The sequence below is a fragment of the Papaver somniferum genome, chromosome 2, assembly GCF_003573695.1.
Source record: "Papaver somniferum cultivar HN1 chromosome 2, ASM357369v1, whole genome shotgun sequence".
Classification (NCBI taxonomy): domain Eukaryota; kingdom Viridiplantae; phylum Streptophyta; class Magnoliopsida; order Ranunculales; family Papaveraceae; genus Papaver; species Papaver somniferum.
In genome coordinates this window covers 192890587-192907304 of record NC_039359.1, presented here as the reverse complement: position 1 = coordinate 192907304, position 16718 = coordinate 192890587, and positions in this window count along the sequence as shown.

The following is a 16718-nucleotide window of genomic DNA, read 5'->3' as shown; positions in this document are numbered from 1 at the left end:
CCTTCCTCTTGAGGTTAGTAATATTTGACTTGAACTGTTTCGTTCATTAACGTATCTTTCAAGTTATGCATAATGAAAACATAACTGTGAAGCTGTAAATGATTATACTCTAGTTAATCGTAGTATTAAGGAATACAATATGAAGTATAACGCTTATCTTTTGAACTTCGTATATAAGACATCGACATAACCGTATGAATGTTATTGTGTTTATGTATGTGTATGGGTGAAGATTTCTTCCTAGGAAACAATGTTTAACATTCGTTTAAAGGAAGTAAATTCATGAACTTGTTTTGTGAATCGAAAGGGAAATCACTAGGCTTATTGGTATTGTTATTCATTGAAAATATTTTGAATTACTAATATGTGTGTTTAGTATAACTGCTCATGACTTGCTTATGTTCTTAGTAAAACTATTCACAAGGCCTGACTTTTGTATTGGTATGACTTTTATTAGTAAAACCGATCTTAAGTAATCACCTGAGATGGTATGGTCGATTTGTTGTAATTGGTATGACCAACTCTAGACATTGTGGAACCGATCCTAGTAAGAGGTGCAACTGATCACAAAATGGGAATCGATCCTTGTAAGAGGTGCAACAACTTTTTAGTTATTGGGAACCGATCCTATGGACATGTGCACCAAATACAAGTTAGATACCATATATATGTGGGAACCGATCCCGGTACCTAGTCAACCAATTTTTGGTAACTAACGTGACTAACTCTAGTACCCACATGGAGGTAGAATCGGAACTTGTTTTGGTAGAACCGTGAAACCCATGATTTGTGATTTGATAGGATAATCAATCACATAGTTCTTGGAAGTCAGATGAACTAATTCTAAACTTGTTTGGAAGTGTGGAAAATCGATTCCAAGATTGTAAATATGAAAAAGGATTTACAAAGTAAAGATGTCGTCATACTTCGAACATGTGCAGTAACTCTTATCTTTTATTGTTCAAAGATATTCCTTAATAACTAAAAGAGAATCCCGTATCAAAATAAATTGAGAATCTTTTGATTAAGATTTTTAGTTTTATATGCTTTTAATTTCCAGCAGTTAAAATGCTTATCTTTATAAAATAAAAATTAGTAATGTGTATTTACTATTTGGAGATTTTCTACTGAGATTTCGGTCATTAATTGGACAGAGCATTTCCATGAATTACTGTAGATGGGGAAAAACGATTTGCTGGTTTTTTAGGAAATTGAAGAGACGGACGTATTGTCGAGACTCCTCAACCGAGAAAACTGCTTAACCTCAAACAGATGCACTGCACGGGAGTGCTTTAAGTTCGAGAGATCAATCTGTAGGACTCCGGCCTAAACCAAGTCAATGGCCGTTCTACGGTCAATTCGGTCACAAAGAGGGAGATGGGTTGATCTGTAGGAGGGAAGCTGAGAATTGCGTGGGATCGGTGATGATCAAGGATTGTGGATGTGTTGTGGGTTTATGCAAATTGATGCATAAGTTCGAATGATTGAGAGAGTGTTGCTCACACGATTATTCTTGGTTAGACGATGGATTGTCTGTTCAGTCTCTCGTGGATTTTTCTGTCTTTTTCAATCATGGATTCATAGACTTATTTATATTGTCAGAATAGTGAACACATTGATCCCAGTAAGTGTGACGGTTTTTGGAGTGAAAAAGTGGGAAAGTGTGAGATCGAGGTAAAATCAGTTCTGTGTCGTGCGAAGACTTAATTGATCATGCACCCACCACTTTGCTAACTCCTTCAACCGTTTGCATGACTTACTCACATTTCTCATCGTGGATGAACACACGTGTCGTAGGCCGCCAGACCAAGACCCTAATTGATATCCCCCCATGTGACGTGATTGATGTCTCACGAACGTGGAGTCTGCAAGGCAGACGCGTATTAGGTCAGTTGTTGACTGAGTCTAAGTTTTTTTGAGCATGAGCGATGAATGCTCGGTGATTCATGAATTTTTCTTATGTTGACATTGCTCGTCTGAGCAAATATCGCAAATTCGAGATTGCTCGACGAATTACTGAATATTGATAGTTAGATCAATATTCGAGCAACTGAGCAAGTATTGCTCAATTCGACGAATTACTAAATATCGATAAACTACTGAATATTGATAGTTGGATCGATATTCGAGCAACTAAGAAAGTATTTCTCAATTCGTCAAATTATTTATTGGGAACGTGACCCAATAAAATATTAATTAGAATATTGGTAAACTATCAAATATTATATGATTAATCCAGATGTTGGATCAACATAAATTTATTAGTGTTTTAACTTGCTCAGAATGATGATTTGTGGAGCGTTTGTTCGAAACCCTAATTTTTGATCAATTGTTCATCAATTGATGAATTGCTGAAAATAGGTCATGAACAAGGGAGGGACCGACCACATGGGATGATTGGACGTCCATGTGGTTCCCAAGTGCTCAAGTGAGCATGCACCAGGGTCCTCAGTTGACCGGTTGGTGAAAGAATGATCAAATGCAGATGTTGACCATTTATTAGAATAGTACTCGTTTGACCATTAGGTGATGAAACCTAATTATAGAGAAGTGAGGGACCGACCAAGGGGGCATATAGAACCGTCCCTTAGTGGTGTGGGACCAGCTGATGGTCGATTGAGCAAATTCCAAGTCGGTTGGAAAGAGTTTGGACCCAATATTGAGCAATCGATCAAATTAGGTCAAAATTATAAGAATGTGTGGGACCGGATACTTGTAATCCATACGGCCGGCCTTGTTTGGTCAAGGAAGCATGCCTGTTTCACCATAATGTCCGTGTCTCAGTCCCGAAAGTTTTGGTATTTTCTGATGTGCGTTTGAGCAATATTTTGGATTTTCAAAAGAGTTCGATCTTTGACTGAAATTCTTGATTTTTGCTCAAATGAGCAAGTAGGACTTTGCTTGTTTGATCAATATCTTATAATATTAAAATAATAATATTTAAATATTTTTCGTGAATAGCCTAGTCGGTCATGTGACCATTTGACCTTTTGCCTTTCTCATGGTTTGAGCACTATTTGAGAAAATATGAAGAAACCATGATTTTTGCTCAAACGGAGGAGTTTCATGAGATGAGAGAAATAATAATTATGAAAACAAGGGATTGCAAGTTGTGGGGCCTGCCACGGCTAGGGTATGGATGGCCGGCTAGGTAGCCCGGTTCCACAACACCTTTCCCTATTTTATTATTTTTCATGAAACCGTGAAAATATGGAGAAACGTGAGTTATGCTCAAACAAGGAAAGTTGCTTGAATGAAGGAGTTTTCATGAGTTCATGAAAATAAATAAAATAAGAAAAATAAAAGAAAGAGGCGTGGGGGACTGGCCCCGCCGTGGCCAGTCCCCCACGCCTCTTCCTTTTATTTTTCTTATTATTATTTTCTCTCTCCTATTTTGTGTAGGATTCCTCGTTTTTCCATATTTTTGAATGCTCGTTCGTGCATCATTGTTGAGTACACTTGAACCATTTCATTTTAGCTTACTCGGTGATAGTCCAGATGCCCGATTGTTGAGTAATTATTACTAATTCATGAAATTCAGTGGAGAATTATTCACGAAACGGAGTAATAATAATGAATTGTGCATCTATTACTAATCCATGAATCCAGCCGGGGAATTCAGGGAACGGAGTAGTGACATGAATTGGTTATCTATTACTAATCCATGGAGTCAGTCGGGGATTCATAGAACGGAGTAATGATATAATAGATTATTTTTTAGGAATTCAGTGGTGAATGTCACGGTAGAATTAATCTATTGTAGAATCGAGATATGAGATAGTTGAAGCATCATACTCGTTCTGAAAGGTGCATAGTCAGGGAACAACATGCATCATTGTTAACGTCCTGAAGGCGTTTAGCCCCCTCAACAAACAATTATGTAGGAGAGCCGCTTGAATCTATACACGGTCTCTCTACATAGTCAGGGAACAGCGAGTGTCGTCGACGTCCTGAAGCCGTTAAGCCCTCTCAGCAAACAATTATGTAAGAGGACCGCCCAATTGTTCTTCTATGTAGAGGTGGGTCTCTCTATGTAGTCAGGGAACAACGAGTATCGCCGACGTCCTGAAGGCGTTAAGCCCTCTCAACAAACAATTATGTAGAAGGACCGCCCAATCATGTTATTCTACATATAGGTCGTGATGAAATGCGCAGCATCGAAGGCTCAGCTAGTGGGAGGCCTTTCGAGAATCATATTCGCCATGGATCTGAGAGGAACTCGATCAGAGGTCGTGAAACGGTTCACGAATCGTAAAATATGAATCGTCGCATGCGTTCCTGAAGCCGGGTCAGGAACATGCAATATCATTATTTTATGATTTTGACCTTTGTTGAAAATCCACCATCAACATTAAGGCCCCTGCTTAGTGAGGGACAGTCATGTTCCGCAGTAAGCATTTGATGGTGATTTTCCAGTCGACGAGATAAGCAGTTGAACTTGTTCGTACAAAGGTATTTTATGAATCCTCGATTTGCTCCAATGGTGTCATGTACGAGCAAACGCTCAGGTAAGAACCCTGATAGTAAGATAGAGTGTCATCTCGTGAGCACAGAGAGATGAGGCACTGCTGATTTGGTCGGTCAAAAGTCCAATTTTGGTCAGATTAGTGTTTACGGGCCCGAGCCCAAAAAAGGAAATCCATATTTTATTAGGTTTTTTTGGAAATAAATTTAATATAATAGGGAAGAAGCCCTAAAAAAAAATTATTGACTGACCAGCTATTCCTCACCTTCTCACGTTCGAGCAAACATGAGAGGAAAATTTTTTCGCCGGAGCTGGCCGTCGCCATCACCGTTCGACGGAATTCCGGCCAACTCCGGCCAGTTTAGGTAAGCGATTTTTTTTTACTGTTAGTTCGTAAATTTTCCATGAATTATTCAAAAATAAGATTCCATGTGTGTATGTATGCGCAGGTTTTATGAAAATTTGTTTTAGAAAACATATGCACGTTCGTTCGTTAGTTTAAGAAACGAGCAATAATCCCTAATATGAAAGAGATACGTGAATCCTTGAATAGACATGATTTAGTTGCAGTAGATAAAATTTGTTTATCAGGTTTCATAAAAATCAAAATTTTATTTTCAAAACATGATTTTTTCACACAAATACCTTTAGGTTCGTACGTCCGTTCATAGTTAAAGTAATAAACAATAGAGAAAAATATCGTTTGGTCCTTTTTTAGGTGGGCCCATGTCTGTTTAGTCCTTTGGTCAAAACGCCTTTACTGTTTGGTCCATAATTATTTAAAAATATTTAACTGGACAAAAATACACTTCCGTGTTAGCTTTTTTTTTATAGCAGTTCATTCTTCAAAATGAACTCCTGTTAATTTCTACTTATTTTTTCAGAAATCACCTAAAAAAACAGAGTTCATTCCAGAAATGAACTCCATATAAAAAGCTAAAAAAATAGAGTTCAGTCCAGAAATGAACTCCATATAAAAACCTAAAAAAACAGAGTTCATTCCAGAAATGAACTCCATATAAAAACCTAAAAAACAGAGTTCATTCCAGAAATGAACTCCATATAAAAACCAAAAAAAAAAACAGAGTTCATTCCAGAAATGAACTCCATATAAAAACCTAAAAAAACAGAGTTCATTCCAGAAATGAACTCCATATAAAAACCTAAAAAAAAAACAGAGTTCATTCCATAAATGAACTCCTGATAAAAATCCATATAAACCAGACTTCATTCCAGAAAATGAACTCCTGATAAAAAAACATATGAATGAACTCCTGATAAAAACCTATACAAACCAGAGTTCATTCATCAGAATGAACTGCTGATAAAAACCTACATAAACCCGAGTTCATTCCAGAAATGAACTCCTGATAAAAATAGAGTTCATTCGTAAAAATGAACTGCAACATCATCAACTTCATCTTCTTCTTCGTCTTCAACAGCAGCAGCAAAACATCATCGTCTTCAACAACAGCAGAAATTCATCTTTAACACGAGCAACAAACATCATTAAAAAAGATCTTCAACAACAAAATCAAGATCTTCAACATCAAAATCAAAATCATCGTCAATAACAAGATCTTTATTATCAAAATCAAGATCTTCATCATCTTCATTCGTTTGCATCATCATCTTCTAAAGAAAACAGAGTTCATTTCAAGAATGAAGTTCATCAAATTCATCATCTTCAACTGTTTCAGCAGCAGTGACGAAGAAGAACATAAATCTTCGTCGTTTTCATCATCTTCATCGTGTTCATCATCATATTCAACCACAACAGCATCAAAACAGGGAGAAAAACAGAGTTCATTTCAAGAATGAACTTCATCAAATTCATCATCTTTAACAGTAGCAGCAGCAGTGACGAAGAAGAACATAAATCTTCATCGTTTTCATCATCTTCATCGTGTTCATCATCATCTTCAACCACAAACAACATCAAAACAGGGAGAAAACACAAAATCTTTGTCAAAAAATCGTCGTCTTGTTTATCATCTTGATATACTCATGACATTTATCATCTCTGCAAATCGTATTCATCATCTCTGCAAAATCAAAACCCTATAACTCACACAATCTTCATTGTTTATGCAGCAGCAGGAGAAGAAAAAAGAGGAGAGAGAAAGTAGATCTGAATATATGGAGGTGAGAGAAAATAAATCTGAAATAATATCTTCTCTCTTGATAATTGACTATATATATATCATATGGTGACGTCATGGATGATGTAATGGTCCCAAAAGGGTATTTCTACCACTACAAGATGACATTTACATCATCCATGACATCACCCTAGGACCAAACTATAATTTTTAGGACCAAACTATAATTTATATTACCAAATAGGACCAAACAGACAATTGACTAGGTCAATTGTACTAGACTCTCTCTAATATATTATTCATAGGAGTAATTGGTATTTCCTTGTAAACAATAATCCTAAGATATTTTTTGAAATAGACCTGCACTTCTTGATAAAACTTTGTTTGTGAACTTTCAAAATTTTATTTGGAAAAAGTGGACGTTTGCAAAATAGAAAAGACCCTCGTTTAATAGACAAACGCTCGTTTGAGCAAAATAATATTTTTTTTTTTAAATAATAACTCACGTAAATTTTTTTTCTTTTTTTTTGAAATTCGTGAGTTGCTCACTCACGTATTTTTTTTGTACGATTAATAATTTTATCAATTTGAATAATACAAAAAAAAATAAAAAATCAAACTCTGATTTTTGGATAATTGTTGGAAGCAAACAATTGTATGTGATAAAACAATGTTTATATGAGTTTTGTGATTTTATAGTATGTGTACACACGATAGAAAATTAGTAAATATTCACACGAAGAGCTTATGTGAATTATTCATAATTTCGTTAAAAGTCAGGTGTTGACTTTAAATAATGAGAATACTCAGTGTTTATTGCATATCTTTGAGAATATTCGGTTTTGGCAATTCCTTGGTTTCCAAACTTCCTTGGTCTATAAATATTGAAGTTTGCATTTCAAGCGAACTAATCCTCAGAGCCAGTAAAACTACCTAGTTGTGTTGTTACTGGTGGAGCCGCCTATTCGGAGAGGAAAGTAACCTAATTTGGCGAAATCTCTTACGGCCGCTCGATTTAAAGACTTCTTTGGTATTGAGAAGCTCTATTGGTACCGTTGGTGGAAAACTAGATAATTGCAGTTTATTATTAGTTTTCGATTGATTTAATTGACTAACGGTGATTGAACTTTGATTGCACCTAGTTTGTTTATGCTTGAGAATCTTCTCTTCTGATATAATATCACTCAAACTAGATCGAAGTTTCGACGGGGATCTTTAGACCGTTTATAGTTCTAAAAACGTCTTGTGATAATCCATTGTTAACAGACTCCGTTCTCTGTGTGATTGATCACAAGAGATTCAAGTTGATTATGTGCAGGTGTTTATTGAAGATCAAAGAAGATTTGAAGACAAAGAAAATAGTTGGGTTCATAATCTAGGGTGTGCACAATACTTGTTTCGGCTAGAAAAGGATCCAACTATAACCGGTTTATCTTTGTGACAGATTTGATTGATTAGTTGAGTAGATCAACATCAATACAATTCTTTGTGATTCAAAGTATGGATTGAAAAATCTTGACATTACTTTGGTAATTGTTATTGGATAGATCTAAAGACCTGACAAAAGAGTTTATGGGGATAAACGGAAGAGCCTTTTGTCAAACTCATATCACTTGATTGAAAAGAGTTGTTACCGAACAAATTTGTTGTTCCTTTACTGTTTGGAATACGAACCAAAGGAATTGTTCCAAGTGTATGACTTACTGTAAGTTGGAGGCGTAGGGATACAGACGGAACTAGGCGAACTATAGGTTTAGTTGCTTGGTCTCAACTATACGAAGTTGGTTTAGATTGTGTATAGCGGCTTAATCCCGAGAGTATTCAATTCTGAACAAGGTCCCGGGGTTTTTCTACATTTGCGGTTTCCTCATTAACAAAATCTTGATGTGCCATTTACTTTTAATTTTTGCATTATAATTGTTTTATTATAATTAAAGTAAATTGCACTTTGTACGTTAACATGGTACTTGATATTGATCCCATTGGTTTCGGTTATTTTCATACATTTTATCAAGTGATCACTTTGTTGTTGTATTGTCTCGATTCCATATCCATAGACAATCACACAAAGTGTATTGGTTTTCTCCACTTATCTTTGATATTTAATTCACGAGTTAGGCCAGTTCGGACAAACCCCATATCAAGTGGACACTAAGTTGAAATATTCCTTGAGTGATTGTATCTCCAAGAGGTTTATACACAGTGGGTCTTGTATAGGTTGTGATCAAAATAAAAGATTGTGGTGTATTTGGGTACCCTCGTCTTTTCAATTGGTATCAAAGCAGGAAAACACGAAAAGATCTAACAATCTATGCTTGGTGTGGTCCAACCTATAAGAAATTGAATATATGACTGATTCAGTTAACGTTATGCAAGAGTATGAATACTCAAAAGTTGAAGATGTTACGACTTTGTTAACTCATGATCCAAGAGTTGCGAAAACATCTGTGTCGTTCTCTGATGGAAAAGAAGATGGTGATAAAGAGTTGGTAAAACTCCTAAAGCCTATAAAATCTCTGTCTACAAAAGTGCTGATATTAAAGACAGAGTCAAATCTTCTTAAGAATGAGATCAGATATAAAGACATTCAATTGAATCTTCTAACCAAAGAGAATATGGATCTCATTGTCAAATTAGAAGCTCTTGGTAAATCTCTTACTCAAGATAAAGAGACACATCCTATGACTCTGACTAATGATGTTATTGTAATTTCTTCTGATTTTGAGGAAACAAAAAGTCCTTGCTCGACTTTTACAGACTGTGATAAAACTGGTTTGGTCCCATCTGAAACATATCAAGATGATGGTAGTTTGCCTAACTACATCAAGTCAGAAGAGGATGAGAAACCATCTTCTACATCTACCGATGATCAGACGAAATCTTGTCCAAAGGAAACTTTGAACCGATTCCGTGAAAATGATCTTAAGGAATACAAATTTCAGGCACTTGACAGGAAACTTATACTTCTTCAAAATACGGTGGTAAAGATATTGAAAGAAGTTTCTTGTCTTAAAAAACTGAAAGACCATTCCTCAGTAGAAAGACAGAATATACCACTACCCGATAAGATCAACTCAAAAGAATCAGAGGAAAGAGTTGATAATCGCTTCTGGAAAAAGGTTCCCCCTCACCCATATCGAAGCAGTTCTTGTTTTGATGAAGAACGATTCCATACGAAAGGGAAAGAGAGAATCTCTGCCAAAGGAAACAATCATGAATTTCCCATAATTGTAATCATGCTGATATGCATCATAAGGAAATCCTTAGAATGAGAAAATCTTATGAAAATCTCATTGACAGAATTAAGAGAGATTAATCTATCTCTGAAAATTCTCACATCAATACATCTTCTCCACATGATCATATCTCTAGAGTTAGAAAAGATTATTATTCTGGAAGGAAATATTTTAGGCAGAAATTCTCAAGGAGAAACATGAACTATGTTTATGATACTCGTTGTAATCTAGAAAAAGCTTACCCCGATACAACTTAGTTGTATCAAATTTATGCACTCTCATCCTCTTTCGTGCTCTTAGTATTGGATGGAAAAAGTACATAAAAATCAAGAGCACATGTTCATGCTAGCTTTTATTTTCAGTAATAAGAGATATTTAAAGAATATCCCCCTTTCAATAAAAAGAGACGTTCGGAAAATAGTTTGTGCGGTTTCGAAAAACCTGCTTTTCTGAACTAATATATTCTTATCAAAATTAAGAAAAATCTTCTCTGATGCATATTGTCTTCCCTTGGTAAAATTTTTGGTTAAGGGTGTCTCATATAACTCGCAGTGTTACAAGAAGTAATAAAGGAAGCACGAAAGGTGAGAAACTGTCAAGGATTCGTTTCAAAACGAAGAATCAGAAAGAAGGTCTCAAGAATCGTATCTGATCATAACTCTGATAGATCTCAAGAAGAGTCATGTCTTTTTTCTTTTAATAATTCTGATCTTACCAAGTGGTTTCCCAGAGATGGTATGTGTGAAGTTATGCATGGGTTTGAAGAACTCATAGGAAATCTTTTTACTTTGGTTCAAGATCGAGATGGACCAAAAGATAAAATAAAAAAGACAAAAAGTGAGCTTGCAGACTTGAAACTACAAGTTGAAGATCTCGAAAAACAAAATTGAGTACTGATGAAACTTCAGTAAACAATAAGAGCACCACTAGAGATTAAGATACATACTATAATTCTTAATCAAGAAAAATGGACATCAGTTTTTGATTTCTTTCAATAAATTGTATAAGGTCTATTATGAATAAAACTATCTTATTTATGAATAAAATTATTAGTTTATAATTTTTCTTGTGATAGTTTTTCGTTTACATATCCTGTGCTTGAATGCTTTATCTTATTGTTATGTATGTTTATGGGATGTTTTGATTTCAGTTTTCATAACCTTAATATTTGATCTCATATGTGTGAACCCTTATGGTTTGGGTGACTTTTTGATTTAGCGGGACTGAATTCTAGCCCGTGTTGGTAGGCTTTATCAAAGGATCGTGAGGGGTTCTGATTGAAACAATATGTGAAAAAGTCACAATATGTTGAATCGTTTTTGGTTTAGCATAAAAGCATATGTGTTTCGGGGTTTCAGCTTTTGCATTGCATTAGTTAAAACCGGTTTTCAACCTTTCTCTGGTAAAGGTTGGTTGTTGTTGTTCTTTTGTTCTTGCAAGAGGATGACAACATGATGATATCAGCCCCAGAAAGATATGAATAAAAAGGTGAAGAGGATGCGAAACTTGAGGTAACGAATTTATTTGTTAATCGTTTTCCTGTTTAAGAAAAGCCTGATTTTATTGCATATATTTATTGCTTTTGCTTAAAAAAAAATCGGTACAATTGATGTTTATTCCATTGTTTGTGTATGGATGTGTGTATGATTCAATTGTTTCCGGCTAAGAAAACTATTGTTATCTTGCTTTATTGTTTGGTATCAATTGTTTAGGCTTACGAAATTTTGGTGCAATTGCGGTACTTTATTGTCTATGTTGTTTCAATTGCTTACGGTTGAGGTAAATAATTATGCAAGTTGATTTATTTGGTTTGTATGAATTGTTTATGGCTTAACAAAAGAAAAGGTTTTCGGGATGAATTGTTTAGTCCAATTCGATTCCGGATAAGAGAAACTAAGTCAATTATGATCTTAGTTGGACTTATCAAAGTGGAGGTTTCGGTTATTCAAGTCTAATCAAATGCCTTGACAAGAAATGCTAGTTAACTAACCTAGTACTTGTCTTGTTTAAAAGTGAAAGGTCTAAGTTATTGATGAGAATAACTAGAGCATGATGAGAAAAATAAAGTTAATTCCGATCTTTATTTTGGTCTTATCGAACAAGCGATTGTATTTGTACAATCGGTTTAGCAAAGGAACTAAGGTGCTTAGTCGATTTTTGGTTTGCTAAACTATTAGGGGAAATTGTTTTGGGTAATTGTTTCCTTGGTAACATATCAAAATAAAATTACTTTGTAGTTTCGATTTTGATATTGGTTATCAAAAATGGTGTGTGGAACCCTCGTGCTTAACTCTTATAGGTTGCAAGTCTCTTTGTAAGATTTGTAAGTTCCTTTCGGTTTGTTCTTTATTTGATCGTACCTTTGTCATTTTGTGACAAAAAGGGGGAGAAATATATGGAGTAAACAAGTGATATTGATATTGATTTTTATTGATTTGGTATCACTAAGGAAAGGACAATGGTGCTTAAATGTTATATCTAATGAAAAGAGTAAAGCACGGACTAAGGGGGACTAACATATCACCTGATGATGGAAATAACAAAGATGTGCGGATTGAAAATCTGCCTATCCTACCTTTAGGGGGAGTATTAGCTTTGTTATTATAATGTCAACAGTGGCATTTATGAACTGAATGTATACAGGTTATTGTGATGTTGAATTTGGGAATCAAGCGTATGTGTAATAAATTCTTGTAATTTGTTTATCCGTATGATGTAAGAGTTTTGTCGCTAAAATTGACAAAGGGGAAGATTGTTAGAGCATATCTCGGTTGAACCCACCAAGCGTTGGTATGTCAAGTTTGGTTGTCATATTTAAGTGAATAAAGACTCATTTAAATAGTCACTTGATTATATACTAGAGTCAACTTCGTATAAGTTAGCTTGAAAGTGTTAGGATATGAGACTTACAAGTATTACATGAAGACTTGAAGAATGTGAAGAATTATGGAGCTACGACGACAACATCATCCTTCCTCTCGAGGTTAGTAATATTTGACTTGAACTGTTTCATTCCCTAACGTATCTTTCAAGTCGTGCATGTTGAAAACATAACTCCGAAGCTGTGAATGATTATACTCTAGATATACGTAGTATTTAAGGAATACAATACGAAGTATAACACTTATCTTTTGAACTTCGTATATAAGACATCGACATAATCGTATGAATGCTATTGTGATTATGTATGGGTATGGGTGAAGATTTCGTCCTAGGAAACAATGTTTTACATTCGTTTAAAGGAAGTAAATTCATGAACTTGTTTTGTGAATCGAAAGGGAAATCGCTAGGCTTATTGGTATTGTTATTCATTGCAAATCTTTTGAATTACCAATATGTGTGTTTAGTATAATTGCTCATGACTTGCTTATGTTCTTGGTAAAACTATTCACAATGCCTAACTTTTGTATTGGTATGACTTTTATTAGTAAACCGATCTTAAGTAATCACCTGAGATGGTATGATCGATTTGTTGTAATTGGTATGACCAACTCTAGACATTGGGGAACCGATCCTATTAAGAGGTGAAACCGATCACAAAAGGGTAATCAATCCTTGTAAGAGGTGCAACAAGTTTTTAGTTATTGGGAACCGATCCTATGAACATGTGCAACACGTTTTTAGTTATTGGGAACCGATCCTATGGACATGTGCACCAAATACAAGTTAGATACCATATATATGTGGGAACCGATCCTAGTACCTAGTCAACCAAGATTTGGTAACTAAGGTGACTAACTCTAGTACTCACATGGAGGTAGAACCGAAACTTTTTTTGGTAGAACCGTGAAACCCATGATTTGTGATTTGATAGGATAATCAATCACATAGTTCTTGGAAGTCAGATGAACCAATTATAAACTTGTTTGGAAGTGTGGCAAATCGATTCCAAGATTGTAAATATGAAAAAGGATTTACAAAGTAAAGATGTCGACATACTTTGAATATGTGAAGTAACTCTTATATTTTATTGTTCAAAGATATTCCTTAATAACTAAAGGAAAATCCCGAATCGAAATAAATTGAGAATATTTTAATTAAGGTTTTTAGTTTTATATGCTTTTAATTTCCAGCAATTAAAATGGAAATCTTTATAAAATAAAAATTAGTAATGTGCATTTACTAGTTGGAGATTTTCTACTGAGATTTCGGTCATTAATTGGACAGAGCATCTCCAGGAATTATGAAAACCGATTTGGTGTTTATTGCATATCTTTGAGAATATTCAGTTTTGGAAATTCCTTGATGTCCAAACTTCCTTGGTCTATAAATATTAAAGTTTGCATTTCAAGCAAACTAATCCTCAGAGCCAGCAAAACTACCTAGTTGTGTTGTTACTGGGAGAGCCGCCTATTCGGAGAGGAAAGTAACTTAATTAGGCGAAATCTCTTACGACCGCTCGGTTTAAATACTTCTTTGGGATTGAGAAGCTCTATTAGTACCGTTGGTGGGAAACTATATATTTGCAGTTTATTATTAGTTTTAGGTTGATTTGATTGACTAACGGTGGTTGAACTTTGATTGCACCTAGTTTGTTTATGCTTGAGAATCTTCTCTTCTGATATAAGATTCACTCAAACTAGATCGAAGTTTCGATGGGGATCTTTAGACTGTTTTGATAGACACATTTTTGTATGTGATATAATCTCAAGTTTATATATTGTTGGTGCTCGATTTTGTATTTATTTTGGCTTTTTATGTCTTTGTAGGTGTTTTTGGAAAAATAAGATTTTGCGGCGAAATTGGCTCGAAAAGTGTTTTTTGCGTTCATGGGAGGACATTTGCTATTCGGAACTTCACTTTGGATAAGGGTAACCTAATTACTAAGGGGCATCCCATTTCCAGGCATCTGCTAATCGCACCCCTACTCTGGATAAGGGGCAACCATCTTCAACATTCAAAAATCAGTTTTGGGCGGGGAAAAAGTGTACTTAAAGAGCAGTTTTGGCAATCGTGATTTGGAGGAGTTTGAGGTCGATTAAACCTCTGATTTTCATAGGATAGACTCCTTATGGGTCTAGGAATCTGATATGGGTGTTTAAATCGATTAGATTGGGCTCAAACGACGGATTTTTCTCACAACAAGAAAATATGGAAAGTCACGTGTGTGACCTTTTTTAGGGAATTTTAGAGTGATTAAAACGTTGTAAACCTTCCCAAAGATTTGTATCTATCTAAGGAAGAGTTTAGAATAAAAAGGAAAGCTCAGAAACGCGTAGAAATCCTAAAACAAGAAATTGTCGCAAGCCGTGAAGAGAAGGAAAGAGATTTTGGAAGATTTGGGAGAGATTTAATCGATATTTTTGAAATAAATAGATGACTTGGGTCATATAGAAGAGGTGTTGAGAGTTTGGGAACCTAAGGAGAGCCAGAGAAGAAGAAATCAGAGCTATACCAAACTCTGTTTCTGCTGCTGCTGCTGTTGAAGAAGAAGAACAGCTGAAGAACATTGACCCTCGATAGACAGTCGCAGAAAAGTGTCACTGTTTAACAGCTGAAGAACATTAAGTTGTTCAGTGCAGTCTTATTTCAGGGCAGTCTTAAATCAGCGACAAAGCAACAATTTTTCTGTAACAGTTCCATTGTAACAGCTGTTTTGCAACACCAATACACTGTTGCAAACAGTCTGTGTTATTACTTTTCACTCTTTTAATCATCTTTTGAGCAACAAATACATATTTTGAGATCATGATTGATATGAGGAGATAAACCCCAACACTGGGATGACGGAGGAAGCCATATTTCATACGTGTGGTTATTATATTTAATTCTTTTTATGACTTTTTGCATTAATTTAATCGTTTTTTTTATTTTTCTTAATTAGTTGTGAAGTCGTATGATGATGTATGCTTGGTCTAAGTGCTTTTGATGCATCATGCTAGTGATTTACAGTTAATCTTTTTAAAATCTACCCTGTCAAAGAATTAGAGTCAATAAACAAGAGCTATAATTGTCTAAGAATTGATTTTTGAACCACATGGTATGAGGTTTGGTGGAATCCTGAGTCTCAGTGATTTCTTTACATTGTGACAAACCTCGTGTATATATTTTCTTTATTTTTATTGTTTTCTATTATTAAGTCTGAAATTGAGTCTACACAAGTCCGAGTTGAACGAACTTTATTTACCACTTAAAAAACTACATCAATTTTTGGCGCCGCCGACGCAGATTTGTATTTAGATTTGTTTTAGGTTTATTTTTATTTTTATTAATTGTTTTTTGTTCTTTTTTACGCGTTTTGGTATTTTTCGATTCTTTTCAGATTTGGAGCGAAGCTACAAGGAAAGAAAAGTACTATAAAAGGAAAGCATCGCCAAAGAAGGAAAGAAAAGAGGAATCTGAAAGGAGTGAAGAAGAAGATTTTGTATATAGTTATTTTGTTTATTTTTAGAAACTGTAAATAGGATTTTATTTTTGTAATTTTTCTTTTCCTTTTTGGACATTTTTATTTTTGACTTTATTTTTGGACTGGACATTATTATTATTTTGAAACCCTAAGGAAGGGTTAACAATGAAATATAAATTGTTTGCAGCGAAGGACGACAATTACGATACTGTCTCGGCCCCTCGGGTTCGTACACTGACATTGGAGTCGGTGGCCTGAGTCGACTTCAACGGTTCATCGCCTGTCTGGTACGGGAGGTAAGACTCTATCCACCCACGAATCCCCTGTCAGTGGGTTTTATTTTGTGTGACAACTCACACCCCTGCAGTAGAATGTCGAACTGGTATTGCAATAGCCAATACAACGAATATCCGACTGTGTTTCAAAATGGACGTTACTACTTTGACCACAGTGTGAATAGTGGTTGGGAACATCAGCCTTTTGAAGATTATGGTCCATACCATGGTGATCCCAATTACTATCCACATACGCACCGGTCATATGAGCAAAATTCTTATATTTCTCCTTTA